The following is an 18,071-nucleotide window of genomic DNA, read 5'->3' on the forward strand; positions in this document are numbered from 1 at the left end:
GGCCAAGTGGCACAGTCATTTTGCAAGGTGTCAACTGCCCAGGAAGCTTCCAAACTGACACTTGGTTCATGAGATTCGCCCTGTGATGAGTAAGAGGTACTTGATCACCATGTGTAAGCAAGGATCTCCAAGTGGACTCAAGAACTAAAGATTAACTGAAGAGGGAGAGGACACTAGTCAGCTCTATGCCAGCCTCAAGCTGACTCATCCTCTCTTCTTCTCTCCTATATATAGAGCTCTTCTATGAGGTCTAAGGAGGCTGGAATTTTGTGCAAAGCAAGGAAGTGTTGTTGGTTTACAGTTAGAGCTATTGGGTGATTGCTTTTATAGAGGTGAAGAGGAGACTTCTTGCTGCTGGGGAGGTGCTACTGGATTGGAGCCATTGATGGTTGTAACCTTCTCAGAACCCTGTTACTTTTATCAATAAAGCTTTGAATGTTCTCCTATATACTTGTATTGCATTGATGTATTGTATTTACTTGTATATTTGATTCACTCTAATCCATGCATCAGTTATGAGTACATGTATCTTGTAGTTTTCTTCTCTCTGTTGTGCAGGATCTGTGTGTAGCTGGACCAGCAAAGGGAGCAAGGAGCTGGGAACAAGAGACAAAGAGAGAGGATAAGGATCGACAAAAGCGAAAGACACCGGTTGGTTAATCTTTTCTTCCTTCTCTCTGTACTTTCATAAAGGAAAACATTAAAGCTTTACTTTCAGTTGTTGCTAAAGACTGTCACCTTTAGAGTAGGGATAGGGTCATCCGAGTCGGATACTTTTCCCCACAACAAACTGGCGACTCCGCTGGGGAGCCTAGTATCTTGTTGGTGTTTGTAGTATCTTTGCTATTCATTTCCTGAACCAAAGAGTACCAAATCGAAAAGCTTTTGACTATATCAAAAGCGAAGTAGAGGGGCTGCTACTCTTGCTCATTTTGAGCAGATTCATGATTTGAAGAGCTGATCTACAAAAGACTCTTGTACTCTTTGTGATAGCTTTTCATCCTCTTGATCATCCCTTAGCTTGTACTTGACCTATAGCTTTTTATTTCAGCAAAAACAGTGCATTTTTGAGCTTTTTATGACCCGAAAATCTTTGTAAACGCAACTCTCGTGTCTCAGTGCAGGCTGTCCACAGGCAGTCTGCATTTCAGCGCAGGTACTCCCTTCGGGAACTGCGCTGAGAGTCAAACTGACAGACCAGAGCCTGCGCTGGTCCAGTTAGCCAGTGTCTTGCTGAGGTTTCCCTTTGTGTCTGAGCCCTGTTTTCACTGTTATTTTGCTGCTGATTGCTTGTCATTGTACTTGCTGTAAACCAACTTTCCTTGACATTATTCCGCCTCAGTTGTGTGATGAAACTGTGATTTTTCTTTCAGTATTTCTTGCTTCAGTTACAGTTTCCCATTGTGAAAAGCGAACCAGTATAGCTGTGGCCTCTTAGATCCTGAACTGTAAAAGTGTCTTTGTGATCTTAAGAGCTAGTTTTATTAATGTTCATGGCTGTTTGAGTTTGTTCGTTTTTCATTTTATGGTTTGAATCTATACATTTCCAGTGTCTAAACAAGTCGATCTTAAGGTGTCTTTTGATTTTGGACAAGCTTGTTTACTTTCGCTCGAAATTAGATTCAAAGTTATACAACAGTTTCCTTTTTGTCTTACATCAACATTAAGGAAAAAGAAAAGAAATATCTGCATTGTGCATTTTGCATTTGACTGTGTGCTTGACGATTTAGGAAAATTTGCATTTTAGTGTGTGTTCTATGATCTGTGCGAAAAGTTGTGTCTTTCTTTTCCCTCAGTAGATTAAGGTTTTCAAAGTTGAAAGATTGAAAAGTTTTGCTTCTCATCTTAGATTGCATTTAGGAAGTTGTATATATACATCTCGTGGTGATCCTTAAAGGCGAACTGCTAAGCAAGATCAACATTAAAATAAACCCAATTTACATAACAACGCTTTGTAACATAACGCAAACATCTAGAGGTCTAGGTAGAGACGTGTTCCGACGTCGTTAAACATAGTGACTGTCAATCTCTACGAAGGTGAGTGATTCCTCCTGAGAGTCGGCGGCACTAATACGGACTTGTGCTCCCGCGTACCGTCGCGTATATTGGGAGACCCCTATAGGCATTTATCCTTTATCCTTAGGAAGCCGTGTCGGCCGCCCTACTGATCGCGATGCAGTGAACACAGCATTCACGAAGATCGACCACCCGTACCGTAAAACGTATTCTGTGGTTTCGCGAAAGGTTTGGCACACCCTCTGCCTAGATCTCCAGAGCAGTTTCTTTTGGCCTTTTTCAAACTCTATAACTGAAAAAGTCCAACCGAGCATTTGTCACTTCGGGCTCGTTAAAACATCGAAGGTGACTAGAGTCATCTTTAGCTTTTTCTCGACTCTTAAAACATGAAAAAGCAAGTTTGTGTCTAAAAGCGTCGTTAATAAAATTTATTTTAAGCGGAACATAATCACCTGTTATTCCCACGTTGATCTTTCAGTTGAAAAGTATGGAGCCCACCAACCAAGGAAGCAACCTTGGCGGAAGTCCAAATCCCTTCTCCTCTTGGGGAGATGTTGGTGCGCCTCATATGGCAACATTGTCACTTCCAGGATTGACAATTGGCCTACCTGTATGGCTCTTTTCAACTAATGTAGTCCAGATCGCCACTAATCCTAAGCAGTCGAATCAACAGTCAGAGCAGTCTAAAACTACCCACCAGCCTTCCACTTCTTACAATACTTCCTCTGATCCTTCCTCTTCGCAAGGTGGAGCTGGCAAAAGTCAGCCTCCCAAGGAGAAGAAAGAAAAGAAGAAGAGAGAAAAGAAGTAGAAGGGGCCTATGGCGAAGGCGACTGGGGGCAAGCAAAAGACAGCTGACAAAAACCCACACACTGCACCGACCGGGCCTAAATCGCCATGTGTCATTTGCAAAGGGACTCACTTCCATCGTGATTGTCCTTGTATTCCCCGGATACTAAGGGACTGGTCCCCCAGGTTGCACAATCCGGTAGCTTCAACCTCTGGTAGTCATGTTGATTGCAATCCGTCAACTAGCGAGAGTGAAGGACGAAAAGGGAGACCAAGATCACCCTGTATGTTGTGTGAAGGTGATCACGCCATTCACCGATGTCCATTCTTAGATGAGGCGAAGAGAGTTTTGGAAGATCGTCCGGTATCACCGTTACGACTTCCTCCTGGATACCAAAAACTCGTGCCTAATCCCTCGATAGTTGAAAATACAGCTGGCCCGCTCAAGTGGTCGGCTGAAGCGTCAGTCACTGAAAATGAACCTACTGAATCCAGACCGGACGAAAGTCCAAAGGTCGATACGGCAGTTGACCCGGTTCTACCTTCAGAAGTTTCATCTTCAAATGACACCGTCGCCGAAGAGTCATCTTCATGCGACACCCTCACTGAAGAGAATAAGGATGACACCATCCAGGTTCTTTTCATCAGCACCGACTCCGATGAGCGTCAGGGCAATGCGCCCATTCCTTTATCGCAGGAAGGAACATCATCAGAGTCATATCCGGCCGTATATTCGGTCCCACCACCAAGCAACCTGGTTGTATCCTTTGATTGGAATCAACTAGGCAGACCCCGGTTACCAGCCAGTATACCATTCAGAATCATTGTCCAGATCTATAGAATGATTATGGCTGGTACTATCATTGATGAAGGGGCGTCTGTGAGTATCCTTTCCTCTATTGCTTGGAAAGCACTGGGTTCCCCAGCGCTTTTACCTGAGTTGAGAAATCTCTCAGGTTTTGATAAAGGAACCAGTCGACCATTAGGAATCCTCCCCAATGTGCCTGTTACATTGAAAGGGAAGACCGTTAATATGAACGTGTTGGTCGTCCAAGGACCCTTGGATTATAACCTACTCCTCGGACGCGACTATATTTATTGCATGGGAGCGATAGTCTCCTCACTCTTTAGAGTAATGTGTTTTCCACACGAAGGAAGGATGGTCAAGCTCGTAGACCAACTTTCATTTCCGGGATCTCGCATCGCAAATAGTCAAATACCAATCCTAAATGGTCTGTTCACTCAAGATACGCCTCCACCCCCAGTCCTCCTTCCCGATGAATGCGAGTGATTCGGAAAGAAAGACTAGGACCCAGGGGGCATGCACCCTGGTCTGCTTCGGGCAGAAGAAACCCCGGGTATAAGGAAGAATTTCCGCGGAAGAATATGACTAGTCCGTACCCCGTCCGTGGAAGGAAGTGGGGTTGTTCTGGAATAGTGTTCTTTTGTTAAAATTATGTGTTTGGCAAAAGAGTCATTCACCTTTGTCTAAATAGGTGGGCACTGCCCAAGTAGGAATTCCCTTTATTGCGACAAGTAGTAGCCATCGTTGAATTCAAGCCTCGCCCATTAAAACATATGTTTTGAAGGATAAGCAGGGGCAGCCTGCAAAGAAGGGGACTATATTGTTGTGACAGAGGGTAACCATCTTTGGACAACCCAATGATAGACACCGCCGAAGAAAGAGATTGATTTGCGGCAGCGAATAGAACCCTCTTCGGATAATAAGAAAGAGGCAAGCCTCCCTCAATAATACCAATGTTTTGTCTTTGAGTAGTGTTCTTCTCTTGTCACAAATAGCTGTTCGTTAAAAGTTGGGCCGACGGGAAGACAAGTACCGCATAAGACCCCTTAAAATAACGAGAAGACTAGTATCATTAACATTAGATTGGCAAGATGACAAGTAACTGTGAACACCCAAAGAAAAGCAGAAGTAGGGGAGAGGAGGGGCAGCCTCGAAATTCTGTCCTACGCCTGGGGGCATGCAAACTTTTGGAATGTAAGCAAGGGACGACTATTTATTTTTTAAATTTTTAGGTCCTCCCTTTAAACCCGTAGGTCTAACCCTTTAAACTCGTAGGATTAGCCGTTTCCGACCTTACATGAAGAAAGCCTGTGGGGCAAAGGTAAAAACTTGCCAAAATTGGAGCATAGCTTCGTGAGATAAAGCTCCTTAAAAAATAGCTATCTCACAGGAGGCGTTCTTATTATGACTGGTATATCGAGCAGTTTTAGCACATAGTTCATGCTCGTTAAAAAATAAACGCAAGATCCGAGCAGTTTTATCACATAGTTCATGCTCGTTAAAAAATAAACATAAGTTTATGAGCAGGCTTTCCTTTAGAGTTCAAGCTCATTCAGAAAAAACGAACCGGTAAATAGCCTTTTGAGATCGTAAATTCATCAGCCATAAAAGCCTTGGTCGTGTTTGTGCACCGTCACCTCCACTGTTCATTTGGCCAATCATTCACTTCCATTTGTGTGTTTACCTCTTTTGAGAAACAGCTGCGAAGAGTGATTTCACCTAGCCATCCTCGTGACACTGCCGTGATTGGAAAATTCCAACCTGTACCTGGAATCTGCTGCTATCCTTGTTTATCACTCGTTCCTCAAAAGACGAGTCTTCTTTGAGCTCTTTTCACTGACTCGTAAAATATGAAAAGTTTGCCGAGTTTTGGCCTTCCAGCTCGTTAAATGACCGGATGTTACACTAAAAAATGTCACCATGACCACTTACAGTTAGTATGGCTCAAATCAACAGTCATGCTACCCTCTTATGCAAGTCTTATGCCTCTGTTATCCATCTCAAACTCAAAGAAGAGAAAAAGTCTTGTCAAAAATATGTTTATCTCTGGGGTCGCAGGTTCTCTCTAGCCTCACCTGCGGGGACGCTGACCATGTTCACAAAAGCTGCGTCCTTGGACGCTCTGTATGTTAAGGGACAGGTGCGTCCTTCTGTAAAAGGCAAAATGCGCGAGTTTCATCTTAAAAAAGTTACTTGTGGTTACTTCTAGAACTTTCTAGAGGTCGGTTTGATGATTTGGATGCGCCTCCAGTTGGTTCATGTATCTCTATTAAGGGGGAACTTATCCCATCAATAAGGGAGCTATCCCACCCAAAGAGGGGGATTATCCCATTGATGGTGGACCTGAATAACCTCTTTACAGCACTATAAATAAAGACATTGAGCCAGAGGGAGGAGAGGTTGGAGCTATACATTTTCTTTGGGTAAATGCTGCAGGAATTAGGACTCCCATTTAGAACCTTGTGAGGAGAGATTGTCTTTGCTTGATTCTACTTGGAAGTGGGTGAGCTTTGTCAAAGTAGAGGAAAACCCTTGATGGACCCTGGGAGGAACTTGCACAACACCAAGGCCAGGTTGTAAGAGTTTCTTTGTTTCGTTATTAATACAAACTGGTGTATTTTTCTCAATAGCTTGTGTTAATGAGTTATTTCATGTGTTCCTTGGTCTGCATGTTGAATATATGTTTTATTATATGAAATGCAAGTGCTTGGTAATTGTTTGATTGTTTGTGGTTGCAGGAATTGACTTGAAGGAGGAGCTCATCCGGATCGGCAAGGACGGACTACAACAACCGCGTTTTGGAATAAGGTAAGCCTAAACACTTGTAGTTTTCATGTTTTAAAAGGTATATTTAGAGAAAGATCACTCCATTTTGTCTTGTTTGTCGCTAGAGAGTTTAGACTCCTAGGGAGGTCAGTTGTGTCCGCACAAACGAATTTTTCCGCCACGACACCGGAACGCTATCCCTCCTCTAAATTTTAATCTTTTTGGACCTGAGGGATTATTGCACAAAAGGATCGAGCGCTTGTCTTGTTCGGCTCGTTAAAAGTACCGAACAGCCATCCCTTCTGTATTGTTTTATACTTTTTCGGACTTAAGGGATTAGCTGACGAAAAAGGGATTATGGAGTTAACTTTCTGTACCTTTTTAGACTCTCTAAAAATGAAAAGGACCGAGTTTTCCTTGTCGTTAGACTCGTTAAAATGATTAAATAGCGACAAACTTGCCTTTAGACGAGAACGAGTTTCCCCATCGCTAGGCTCGTTAAATCATAGCGATGGGCTTGCCCGAAGGGCAGGTTATAGAACAAGCATATGTTATCCTCCTCAAGCTTGACAAAAATAAAGAGGTACTGGTCAGAAATGACTGGGGAAAAATTGGGAGAACATCAAAGTTTAATGGTAGCAAGTCACTCTTGAACATGACACTTTTCCTCCGTACCACATCGGGTTGGGTTGTTTCATTCACCGGTCTCATCGCCATGGTCCTCGCCAAACCATCCACATTTGGGGTAATGCTACCGATCCATCGCATCAGTGTCGTTATATGTTCAAGAGGGGTCATTCTGAAAGTGTCAACCGTGTCCCATCCACTGCCATACATTATCCTTCATCCATTCATGATCGCCACCCTGAGTCATATGTCACAGTTTGTTTTCACCTCCACTAAAATCATTAGCTCCATTCCGTGTCATTGATGTGGGATTCATTAAGGCCCTCCTTTGACGGATCGCTTCTTGTCGACTTCAGCTCATTATCCAAGAAGTTGATCTAGGAACACCCCCATCAGTACTTTGAAGCTTGCATGCCTCAATGGCAAGTTTCTCACTTCCGGCGACAGGTATACATCAATGACCTTCGACCAGAAGATTTTGCGTGGCGTTCGACGCCAAGTCCTTTATTCACGCCACATGAATTGTACTGCAGTACCTTGAGGGTCATCGTCATTATTGGTGATTCCTCTCGCGTTTGTTAACGGTTTTCATTATTGACCGGTAATCAAGCGATGTCTTTCCATGTTCGACTTCAACGAAATTCTCACATGGATCAACTTGTACTTAGAGTGAAGATCGAACGAGTTTGAAGACCCCGGATCTAGTTTCATCCATCTGGGCTGCGATATATATTTAGGAAATATAAAAGCATTTGTCATGTACATCATTGCAGCAGATGATCATCCTATTCAAAGGATGATAATTTCAGCAGAAAATTATCAGTCTACCATCAGACGATCGTCTGTCATATGTACTAAAATGTATTTATAAAGCTGAGCATGGGAATGCCCGCCTCAGCTAGATCATGAAAATAGAATGAAAAATAATGTATTGTATTGTATTGTATTACAGGGCGCCTCCTCAGCACTGGAATGAACTTCGGACCCTCTAGATAAAGCATCTCACCCGATAAACGGCCTCATACTTTAGGGGGCAACTGTTATAGACATTTTTGTGCCTCGCGACATGGAGCATGAAATGTCAATAATTACAGGGATCCTCAGTCCCTAAACATGTTTTTCTTACCCCTAAAAGAACAAGGTCATCAAACCACAGCACTTCCAATCAGTTCTCCACCTGAAAACACTTCAAAACAGGCTATTTTTGGATCATGTCAGCTGCTCCACTGAGCATCTGCGCTGGAATGCAACTGCTCCTCCTTGTACCTGCGCTGGAAGTCAAATCTAATGAAGGCTACCTGCGCTGGGCGAGATTGGCCAAGTGGCACAGTCATTCTGCAAGGTGTCAACTGCCCAGGAAGCTTCCAAACTGACACTTGGTTCATGAGATTCGCCCTGTGATGAGTAAGAGGTACTTGATCACCATGTGTAAGCAAGGATCTCCAAGTGGACTCAAGAACTAAAGATTAACTGAAGAGGGAGAGGACACTAGTCAGCTCTATGCCAGCCTCAAGCTGACTCATCCTCTCTTCTTCTCTCCTATATATAGAGCTCTTCTATGAGGTCTAAGGAGGCTGGAATTTTGTGCAAAGCAAGGAAGTGTTGTTGGTTTACAGTTAGAGCTATTGGGTGATTGCTTTTATAGAGGTGAAGAGGAGACTTCTTGCTGCTGGGGAGGTGCTGCTGGATTGGAGCCATTGATGGTTGTAACCTTCTCAGAACCCTGTTACTTTTATCAATAAAGCTTTGAATGTTCTCCTATATACTTGTATTGCATTGATGTATTGTATTTACTTGTATATTTGATTCACTCTAATCCATGCATCAGTTATGAGTACATGTATCTTGTAGTTTTCTTCTCTCTGTTGTGCAGGATCTTTGTGTAGCTGGACCGGCAAAGGGAGCAAGGAGCTGGGAACAAGAGACAAAGAGAGAGGATAAGGATCGACAAAAGCGAAAGACACCGGTTGGTTAATCTTTTCTTCCTTCTCTCTGTACTTTCATAAAGGAAAACATTAAAGCTTTACTTTCAGTTGTTGCTAAAGACTGTCACCTTTAGAGTAGGGATAGGGTCATCCGAGTCGGATACTTTTCCCCACAACAGGGTGCTAACCCTATCACTTAGTTGCCTGAGTACATCCCTCCATGCAAGGGCAAGACCAAGGTGCCAAAAGATATCGACGAGAGCAAGGTCCCCTTGCAAACCCCTCTGCTGCCAGATGAAATTGTTTTTGAAGGACTGCGCTTGGGGCGGGTTCCTATGTTAAAACTTGAAGACTGGGACTTGGCTAACCATGAGAAATTCCCACTCCTGGAGACCGAGCAGTTGATGCGTCACATTATCGATACAACCACCAGAATGACTGCATTGGAGCTGCGGAGGTGCCACACTACAACCGCACCCTGGTTACAGTATTGGTCATCAAGCAACTGCTATGCTTGGTGCATGATGGGTATCTGTGGCTGGAGGAGCCAATACCCATCACTAATAGGTTGATCCACAGGATCACATGGTTGCCTTACATAGGAGAAAATCTGGCCATGATATTTGGCAGAAAAGGTGGTGAGCAGGCCCTCACGGAGGCCATGAAAGAGAAGTTTAAGCTGGTAAAGAAGCCGTGTGGATATGTCATATCCAGCATCTGTGACCCTGCTGTAAAGGTGGCTACATAGATTCTAGTAGGGAAGGTGATGAGGAAGTGTCGCATCGATGAGGTGCCAACACCTGTCGTCGCGCTAGCAGCCTAGTGCGCCAAAGGAGTTCAATTCAATTGGGCAGACTATCTTTGTGGTCAGTTCCTTGTGAATTTCCGTGAGGCACAGGAGCTCAACAAGATGTTCTACTCTGCGTGGCTCTTGCTATTTATTGTGCTGGTAGCATGGGAGTTGCGAGAGGAAAACCAATTTCCTTATGTCACGCTAGACCTACCAGAAGCAGTGAAGTACGCTTCGCTATGGGTGACGAAGGATGTGCAACGTATCAAGGACAGTAAGATCTTCTGGATCTTGATGGAGATGAACATCCGCATGGCCATCAATCGCAAACCACGGTTTTCACCTATGGTGTTTTGCAACCTGCAGGGCTATGCAGAGTTTAAAGCATATTTTCACCATGTGGCCATTAGGGCGCAGAAGGACCTTGCACATAAATGGTATGACTTGACTTACTTGGCAACAGTTGTCACAATTGATGTAGTACTTGATCGATGGTCAGCAGAATGGTGCACTACAACACACTTGGCAATGGGAGGGAGAAAGTATGTCACACAGAGAGAGAAGGAGGAGGCCAAGCTAAAGATGACGTAGCTGGCTGAAAAGAGAAGGAAGGAGGCTGCTGACAAGGCCCAGGTGGAGCGCGATGCCACTCAACAGACGAAGAAGCAAACAGGATGAATAGAGCGAGGCTCTGACAAAGGCGCGTGGTCACCTTCACCCGAGACAGAAGAAGGGATGGATGAGCAGACAAAGAAGCACGGCGCAGACCCACAAGCAACATTCGCCCGCATCAAGCGCCTAAGGGAGCAGGAGAAAGGAGGGTCCAGGAAGAAATCCAAGGCCACTAAAACATTGCTGGACCCAATCATCCTCATAGAGGGCGATTTGCATGACATCGGTGACACCGTGCGGGATGTCACCGGAGGTCTTACAACAATTTGAGCAGCAACAAAAACTAGTATTGGGGGCTATCGACACTTCAGAAGCTACCGAGATGCTGTGCGCGAAGGCCTCCAGTGCGATAGTGCTACCTGATGGAGCACTGACCATGGAGAACGAAGCTAACAGGCCCACTGTCAGTACCCTAAAGGGAGTATGGTTGAATCTAGCAGTGCTCCATGGTGAAGCGCTCCACCTCTTATGGGATGGAGTGATTGCAAAGCTGAGGGCCCATGAGCACCGCGCCCTCCAGGTGATTAATGAACAACAGATTAACAATGAGCAGATGGCACTACAGCGAGACTCTGCCATCGCTGCTGTGACCAAGGTGACCAATCAGAACAAGCGTATAATGCAGGTTGTCGAGGAGGCATGCTAAATGGTCCCAGAGTTGGCCATTCCTGAGGAAGAACCAGTCGAGGTGCGCGTCCGCAAGCTAGCTATAGGGGTGCACGATGCTCATACAGAAATGGAGAGGCTGCAGTTAGAGTTGAACCTGCAAATCACAAAGTTACAATTGAAGGCCTAGCCTTCAATTTCACCAGAAGTAAAGGAGCAGTGGGCGACCGCTATCACAGAAGCAATAGTGGAAGTTGACAGTGTAGTAGCAGACTGCACACAACTCTTTGAACAATCGTTCGAGGTCCTGACGAGCTTGTAGGAGGATCCTAATGTACAACAACTAGAGACAGAAGTGCGCGAGCTGCAGCAGTGCTATGATGAAGTCAAAGGGACAATGTGAACCGTCGTGCTCACACAGAGACCGGCAAAGTTGCAAGACACCAAGCAGCTGAAAGAACAAGTGGATGTAGCGCTGCACAAGGAAGTAGTGCTAAAGGCATGACTGAAGCCTTGGTTGGATGAGGCTTACACGGTGATAGCCTCTATTGAAGGAAAGCTTGTGACTCTGCAAGAAACTTAGCAAAAGCTTCAGGCCGATAGTTCAAGAGAAGTGATCTAGAAAATGGTGGAAGACACAAAGCAGGAAGCCGCATAGTGCACTACCAAGGTTGCGGTCATAAGGGTCGAGCTGGGAGGTTTTTGTGCTAAGATCTCCATGCCTGTCGAGTGACTCGAGCATGAGTCACGATGTTTGTGGTGGGGGCTTGTTGGGAATGGGATCCCCCAAGGATAGTTTTGGGGCTAAAAGCCCATGTTTTGGGTCAAATTTTGTAATAAAGTTGTAAAGTCTCCGCATTTTGTGGTCGCGAAGTGCGAAGGTGGCATGAGTCATAAAGGGTTGTCCACCCTTATTTTGTAAAGTAAAGTCGGCTGTAAAAGATCCACCCATGTGTTATCGGGAAAACTAGTGTCTATTCAGAACTGCTAGTCCCACTAAGATGGGTAGCTATCTTAGAAACAAACAAACTAAAGTCACTTGTGTTTTCCTTTACAAGAGATAGATGAGAAAGAAGCAGAGAGTACCAACCTCAGTCTTTTGCTTGGGTCCTTGCTTGTTTCCTTTCCCCTTTGACAGAATCTCGGCACTCCTTCCTTACTTGTCCCGCTTCAGAGAGCACCTGTAGAGTCAAAGCAGCATAATACCATCAAAGCATAGAGATATATCACTGTAAACAACATAGGATCAGATATATATTGACCATACAAATGCATATATCAACACAATATTCAGAGATATACAAGAATATGGAGGAAAAATCAAATAGCTTTATTGATAGAAGTAGTAGAAGAGAGGATTCCAACCACTTGGCCTGACCCAGCGCCATCCTCCCAGCATGAAAGCCCTCTTCACCTCATACAAAGTAAGATCACCCAACAATGTCTTCAAAGAGAAACCAATAGCACTTCCTTGCAAATTACAAAATTCTAGCCTCTGGATCTCTTGGATGAGGGATCCATATATAGATGTTTACAGGAGAGTGAGTCAGCTTCTGGGATTTTGATTAGTGTCATTTCACTGATAGTTCTTGGTTCCACTTGGAGATTTCAGATCTCTTACTCATCCCTGGGCGAATTCAGAGAGGCAAGTGTCAAATGAGCAGTTTCTAGAAGATTCTCTGGGTTTCCACCTAGCAAACTGCTTCTGCCATTTGTCTACTCTCGCCCATCGCACCCTACAGAAGGGTTTTCCAGTATGCATCGCACTTTTTGCACGTGGTAGGTGAGATGCATCGCACCCTTAGCACTGGGTAGTCTGTATGGTCCTGCTTTGACGAGTTCTGAGTAGTTTTTCATGGAGAACTTCTGGGAGATGATGTAATCAGCTGACCTTGCTCCTTTAAGGTATGAAACAACACTTTTAGGGACTTAGAATCCCTTGGTTTATGGACATGTATGATTGGGGTTGTAATACCCAAATATGTCTATAACAGTTGCCCCCTAAAGCATGAGGTTGTAAATCCTTTTTGATGCCGGGTGAAATGCTTTATAATGAGGATCCGAGGTTTTTCGAACTGGAAGGTGACCTGTAATAAGATACAATACAATACATTATCTTCATAATATTTTCATGATCTAGCTGAGGCGGGCATTCCCATGCTCAGCTTTGATAAATTCATTTTCATGTACATAGGACAGACAACTGTCTGTATGCAGACTGATGATTCTGGTAGAGCCATCATCCCTTAGTTCGGATGATTATTTGTGCAGCAATGATGTACATTTGATGTCTTTATCTTCCTGAATATATCGCAGCCCGAATGGATGAAACTAGATCCAGGGTCTTCAAAAACTCATTCAATCTTCGCCTGAAGTACAAGTCGATCCATGTGAAAAGATGTTCTGATGTCGAACATGGAAGGATATCGCCTGATTACCAGCCGATGATGTAAGCTGTTAACAGGCGCGAGAGGAATCACCGATGATGATGATGACCCTCAAGGTACTACAGTACAATTCACGTGGTGTGAATACATGAGTCGATGTCGAACACCATGCAAAATCTTTCGGTCGAAGGCCATTAATGTAAACCTGTCGCTGGAAGTGAGAAACTTGCCATTGAGGCATGCAAGCTTCAAAGTACTGAAAGGGTTGTTCCTAGGTCGGCTTCTTGGATAATGAGCTGATGTCGACAAGAAGTGACCCATCGTAGGAGGGCATTAATGGATCCCACATCTACGACACGGAACAGAGCAAATGATTTTGTAGAGGTGAAAACGATCTGATGATACAAGGTTCAGGGTGGTGGTCATGAAAGAATGAAGCGTGAAGGTATTGCAGCGGATGAGACACAAGCTGGGTAGGTGAATTCTCTAAGCGACTTCTCTTGAACATATCGGCGACACTGAAATGGATTGGTAGCGTTAACCCCAAAAGTGGATGGTACGGTGGACCAATGGTAATATGACTGGTGAATGGAATAACCCAACCCGACTCAATCATGGTGATGGAGTGAAAGTGTCATGTTCAAGAGCAACCTGCTACCAATAAAGTTTTTTCAAGTTTTCTTCCCAATTTTCCCCAGTCATTTTTTACTAGTACCTCTTTATTTTTGTCAAGCTTGAGGAGGATAACATATGCTTGTTCTATAATTTTCCCTTCGGGCAAACCTGTCGCTATGTTTTAATGAGCCTAGCGACAGTGAAACTCGCTCTTGTCTGAATGGACAAGTTTGTCGCTATTGTTTTAACGAGTTTAACGACAAGGATAACTCAGTTCTTTTCAATTTTAGAGAGTCTGAAAAGAGACGGAAAGGAGACTCCAATATTCCTTTTTTGTAATATAATCCCTTAAGTCCGAAAAAGTATAAAACAATGCGAAAGGGATGACTTTTCGATAGTTTTAACGAGCCGAACAAGACAAACGCTCGATCTTTTTGTGTAATAATCCCTCAGGTCCAAAAAGATTAAAATCTAGAGGAGGGATGGCACTTCCAATCACTTTAACGAGCTGGAGAGGCCAATTTCTCGGCAATCTTTTCATATTTTACGAGTCAGATGAAAAGAGCTTAAAGGAGACTCGTTTTTTGAGGAACGAGTGATGTTTTCGGATAGCAGCTGGTTCCAGGTAATGTTTGGAACTTTTCAATCATGACAGTGTAAAGAAGGTGGCTAATAGGATCACTCGTCACAGTTGTTCCTCAAAAGGGGTAAACAATCAAATGGAGGTGTATGATCGGCTAAAAAAGAGTGGAGGTGATGGTAAGAACACGACCAAGGCTCAAAAGCTGATAATAATGCGATCACAATGGTTATTTATCGGAGGTGGGTTCATTTTTTAATGAGCTTAAACTCTGGTGGAACATATGCTCATTGCTAGGTTTATTTTTTAACGAGCTTGAACTTCACATAAAACTGCTCGTGCCAGTCGTATAATAAGGATGTCTCATCGATAGGTTCATTTTTTAGGGAGCTTGCACCATTCGAAATTTTGCTCCGACTCCTTTTATTATGTAAGCTAGGAATGACCAATCCTACGAGTTTAAAGGGTTAAGAACCTACAAACTAAGAAAACAAATGGTTGCTTTTCACTTTCACGCAAAAAGGTTTGCATGCCCCCAAGTATAGTGAAGTAGAGTTTCCCAGGTTACCCTTCAATTTGCAGACAAAACATTTGTTTTGTCGGGAAAGGCATACCTTCTGACAGAGGTATCTTATTCCGGTCTAATCCCATTTTCCTAAATGGACGGGTGTGTCAGACTAGTCATATATCCTCCGCGGAAACCTACCCTATACCTGAAGTTTTTCTGCCGAAGCAGACCAGGGTGCATGCCCCCTGGGTTTCAATCACAACCACCGAATCACTCGCGCTCATCAGGTGGACGGACTGGAGATTGATGAGACATTCCTTGTTAGGGATGGCATTTGACTATTAGCTATGTGTGAACCGGGGAATGAAAGCTGGTCTACGAGCTGGACCACTCTTCCTTCATGTGGAAAACACATCACTCGGAAGAGTGAGGAAACAATAGCTCCCATGCTATAAATGTAGTCGCGCCCAAGGAGTAGATTATAATATAAAGGTCCTTGGACTACCATTACGTTCAGATAAACAGTTTTCCTTCTCAAAGTTATAGGAAAATTTGGAAGGATCCCTAATGGTCGACTGGTTCCTTTGTCGAAGCTTGTCAGATTTCGCATTTCAGGCAAAAGCGATGGCAAACCAAGCGCTTTCCAAGCAGTTGAGGAAAGGATACTCACAGAAGCCCCTTCATCTATGATGGTACCAACCATGACCATTCTGTAAGTTTGCACTATAATTCAGAATGGTACATTAGACGGTATACGGGGTCTGCCTAGTAGATTCCAATCGAAGGAGACGACTAGGTTGCTTGGAGGTGGGACCGAGTAAACAGCCAGATACATCTCTGAAAAAATTCCTTCCTGCAGTAAAGGAATGGGTAGATTGCCCCCATGTTCATCGGAGTCTGTGCTTACGAAAAGAATTTGAATGGTGTCGTTCTCATTCTCTTTGGTGACTGTATCATCTGAAGGTAAATCCTCTGAAGACAAGATGGGGTCGACTGCCGTCTTGACCTGTTGAATTTGGCCCGAGGTGGACTCAGAGGGTTCATCTTCAATGATAGGCGCTTCAACTGACAACAAAAGTGTGTCAGTCAGATTTTCAACTAGTAATGGACTCGGCAAGAGTTTCTTGTATCCAGGAGGAAGTCGTTGTGGTGATGCAGGACAGTTATCCAAGATTCTTTTAGCTTCATCCAGGAAGGGACAACGGTGGAGGGCATGATCGCCTTCACACAGTCTACAAGGAAATTTAGATTTTCCTTTTTGTCTGGTGACTTCGTTTTCACTAGTTGACGGTGTACTCTCAACATGATCATCAGAGGTTGATGACACCGGATTGTGCAAGCGGGGAGACCAGTCCCTTAAGATCCGTGGGATGCAAGGAAAATCTCAATGATAGTGGTCCCCTTTGCAGATGACACATGGAGATTTAGGTTTGGATGGTGCAGTGTGTGGATTTTCGCTAGATGATGCACGGTTGCCCCTTTTCGCCATTGGCTCCTTCTTCTTCTTCTCCTTCCCTTTCTTCTTCTTCTCAGTTACTTGGTTTTTAGTTTTACTAGCTTCACCAAGCAAAGAGGAAGAAGGAGAGGGAGAAACAAACGAAGTAGAAGGTTGGGGGGTAACTCTAGTATCATCTAGTTTCTGATTTGATTGCTCAGGAATCATAGTGCTTTGAACGACAGAGGTCGAGAAAAGCCATACTGGCAGGCCAATTGTCAATCCTGGGAGGGACAATGTGGCCATATGAGGTGCACCAACATCTCCCCAAGAGGAGAAAGGACTAGGATTTCCCCCAAGGGGAAATCCTTGGTTGGTGGACTCCATTTTCTCAACCCAAGATCAATGAGGGAACAGTGACGTTATTCCGTTTAAAATAAATTTTAGACGCTTTGACACAACTTGCTTTTTCACTTTTTAAGAGTCGAGAAAAAGCTAAAGATGACTCTAGTTGCCTTCGATTTTTAATGAGCCTGAAGTGACAAGTGCTTAGATGGACCTTTTCGTTTAGGGAGTCTTAAAAGGAATGAAAGAGACTACTCTGGAAATCTAGACAGAGGGATTACCAAACCAATTGCAAAACTGCAGAATACTTTTTACGGTACGGCAGTCAATCTTCCTGAATGCTGTGTTCAGTGCATTGCGATCGATAGGGTGGCAGACATGGCTTCCTAAGGATAAAGGATATAGCCTATTGTGGTCTCCCAATATATACTCGACGGTACGTGGGAGCACAAGTCTGTACTGGCACTTGTCGTCTCAAAGAGGAGGAATCACCCAACCTATGATGAAAGCGATAGTTACCAGGCTTTACGATGCCGGAATACGTCTCTAGCCTAGACTTCTAGATGTTGTGCATTAGGTTCCAAAGCATTTTTATGTTCATTGAATTTATTTTACAGTTGATCTTTCTTAAGAAGTTTGCCTTTAAGGTTCACCGCGTGATGTAGATATACAACTCCTAAATATGCAATCTAAGATGATAAACAGTCGTTTAATCTTCTTTTTGCAATGAAAATCCTAGCTACTAAGGAAAGAGAAATGAAATCCTTTCAACATAGAGCAGAGAGCACACACTAGATGCACTGTCCTAAATCAAAATCAACAAGCAGTCTAAATGCAAATGCACGTGCATGTATTTGTTTTCCACTTTCTTAATGTGTGAATGACAAAAAGAATGCTAAATACAAATCTGAATTATCTCTTCTTTCAAAGCGACAGTACTAACGATTTTCTTTTCAAAAAAGACAGGAAGGCAAGACGACACTTTGCGATTTTGAATTGAAAACTGCTTTCGACACTTGAAATACTATAAATTCAGATCAAATACAAGAGTAACAGTGTAATCGACTATCAAAAAGAGAAGGATTCTTTTCTTTGACTGAAAATGACACTTGCGACACTTTCAAATCAAAAGACGACAGTTCAATTAAGCTACTATTTTGTAAATGAGAACTGTGAATGGCGAAAAATACATAAAAACATTCACA

Source organism: Pinus tabuliformis, chromosome 1_2 (assembly GCF_031772625.1).
Source record: "Pinus tabuliformis cultivar Carrire ecotype Pingquan chromosome 1_2, CPIR1, whole genome shotgun sequence".
Lineage (NCBI taxonomy): Eukaryota > Viridiplantae > Streptophyta > Pinopsida > Pinales > Pinaceae > Pinus > Pinus tabuliformis.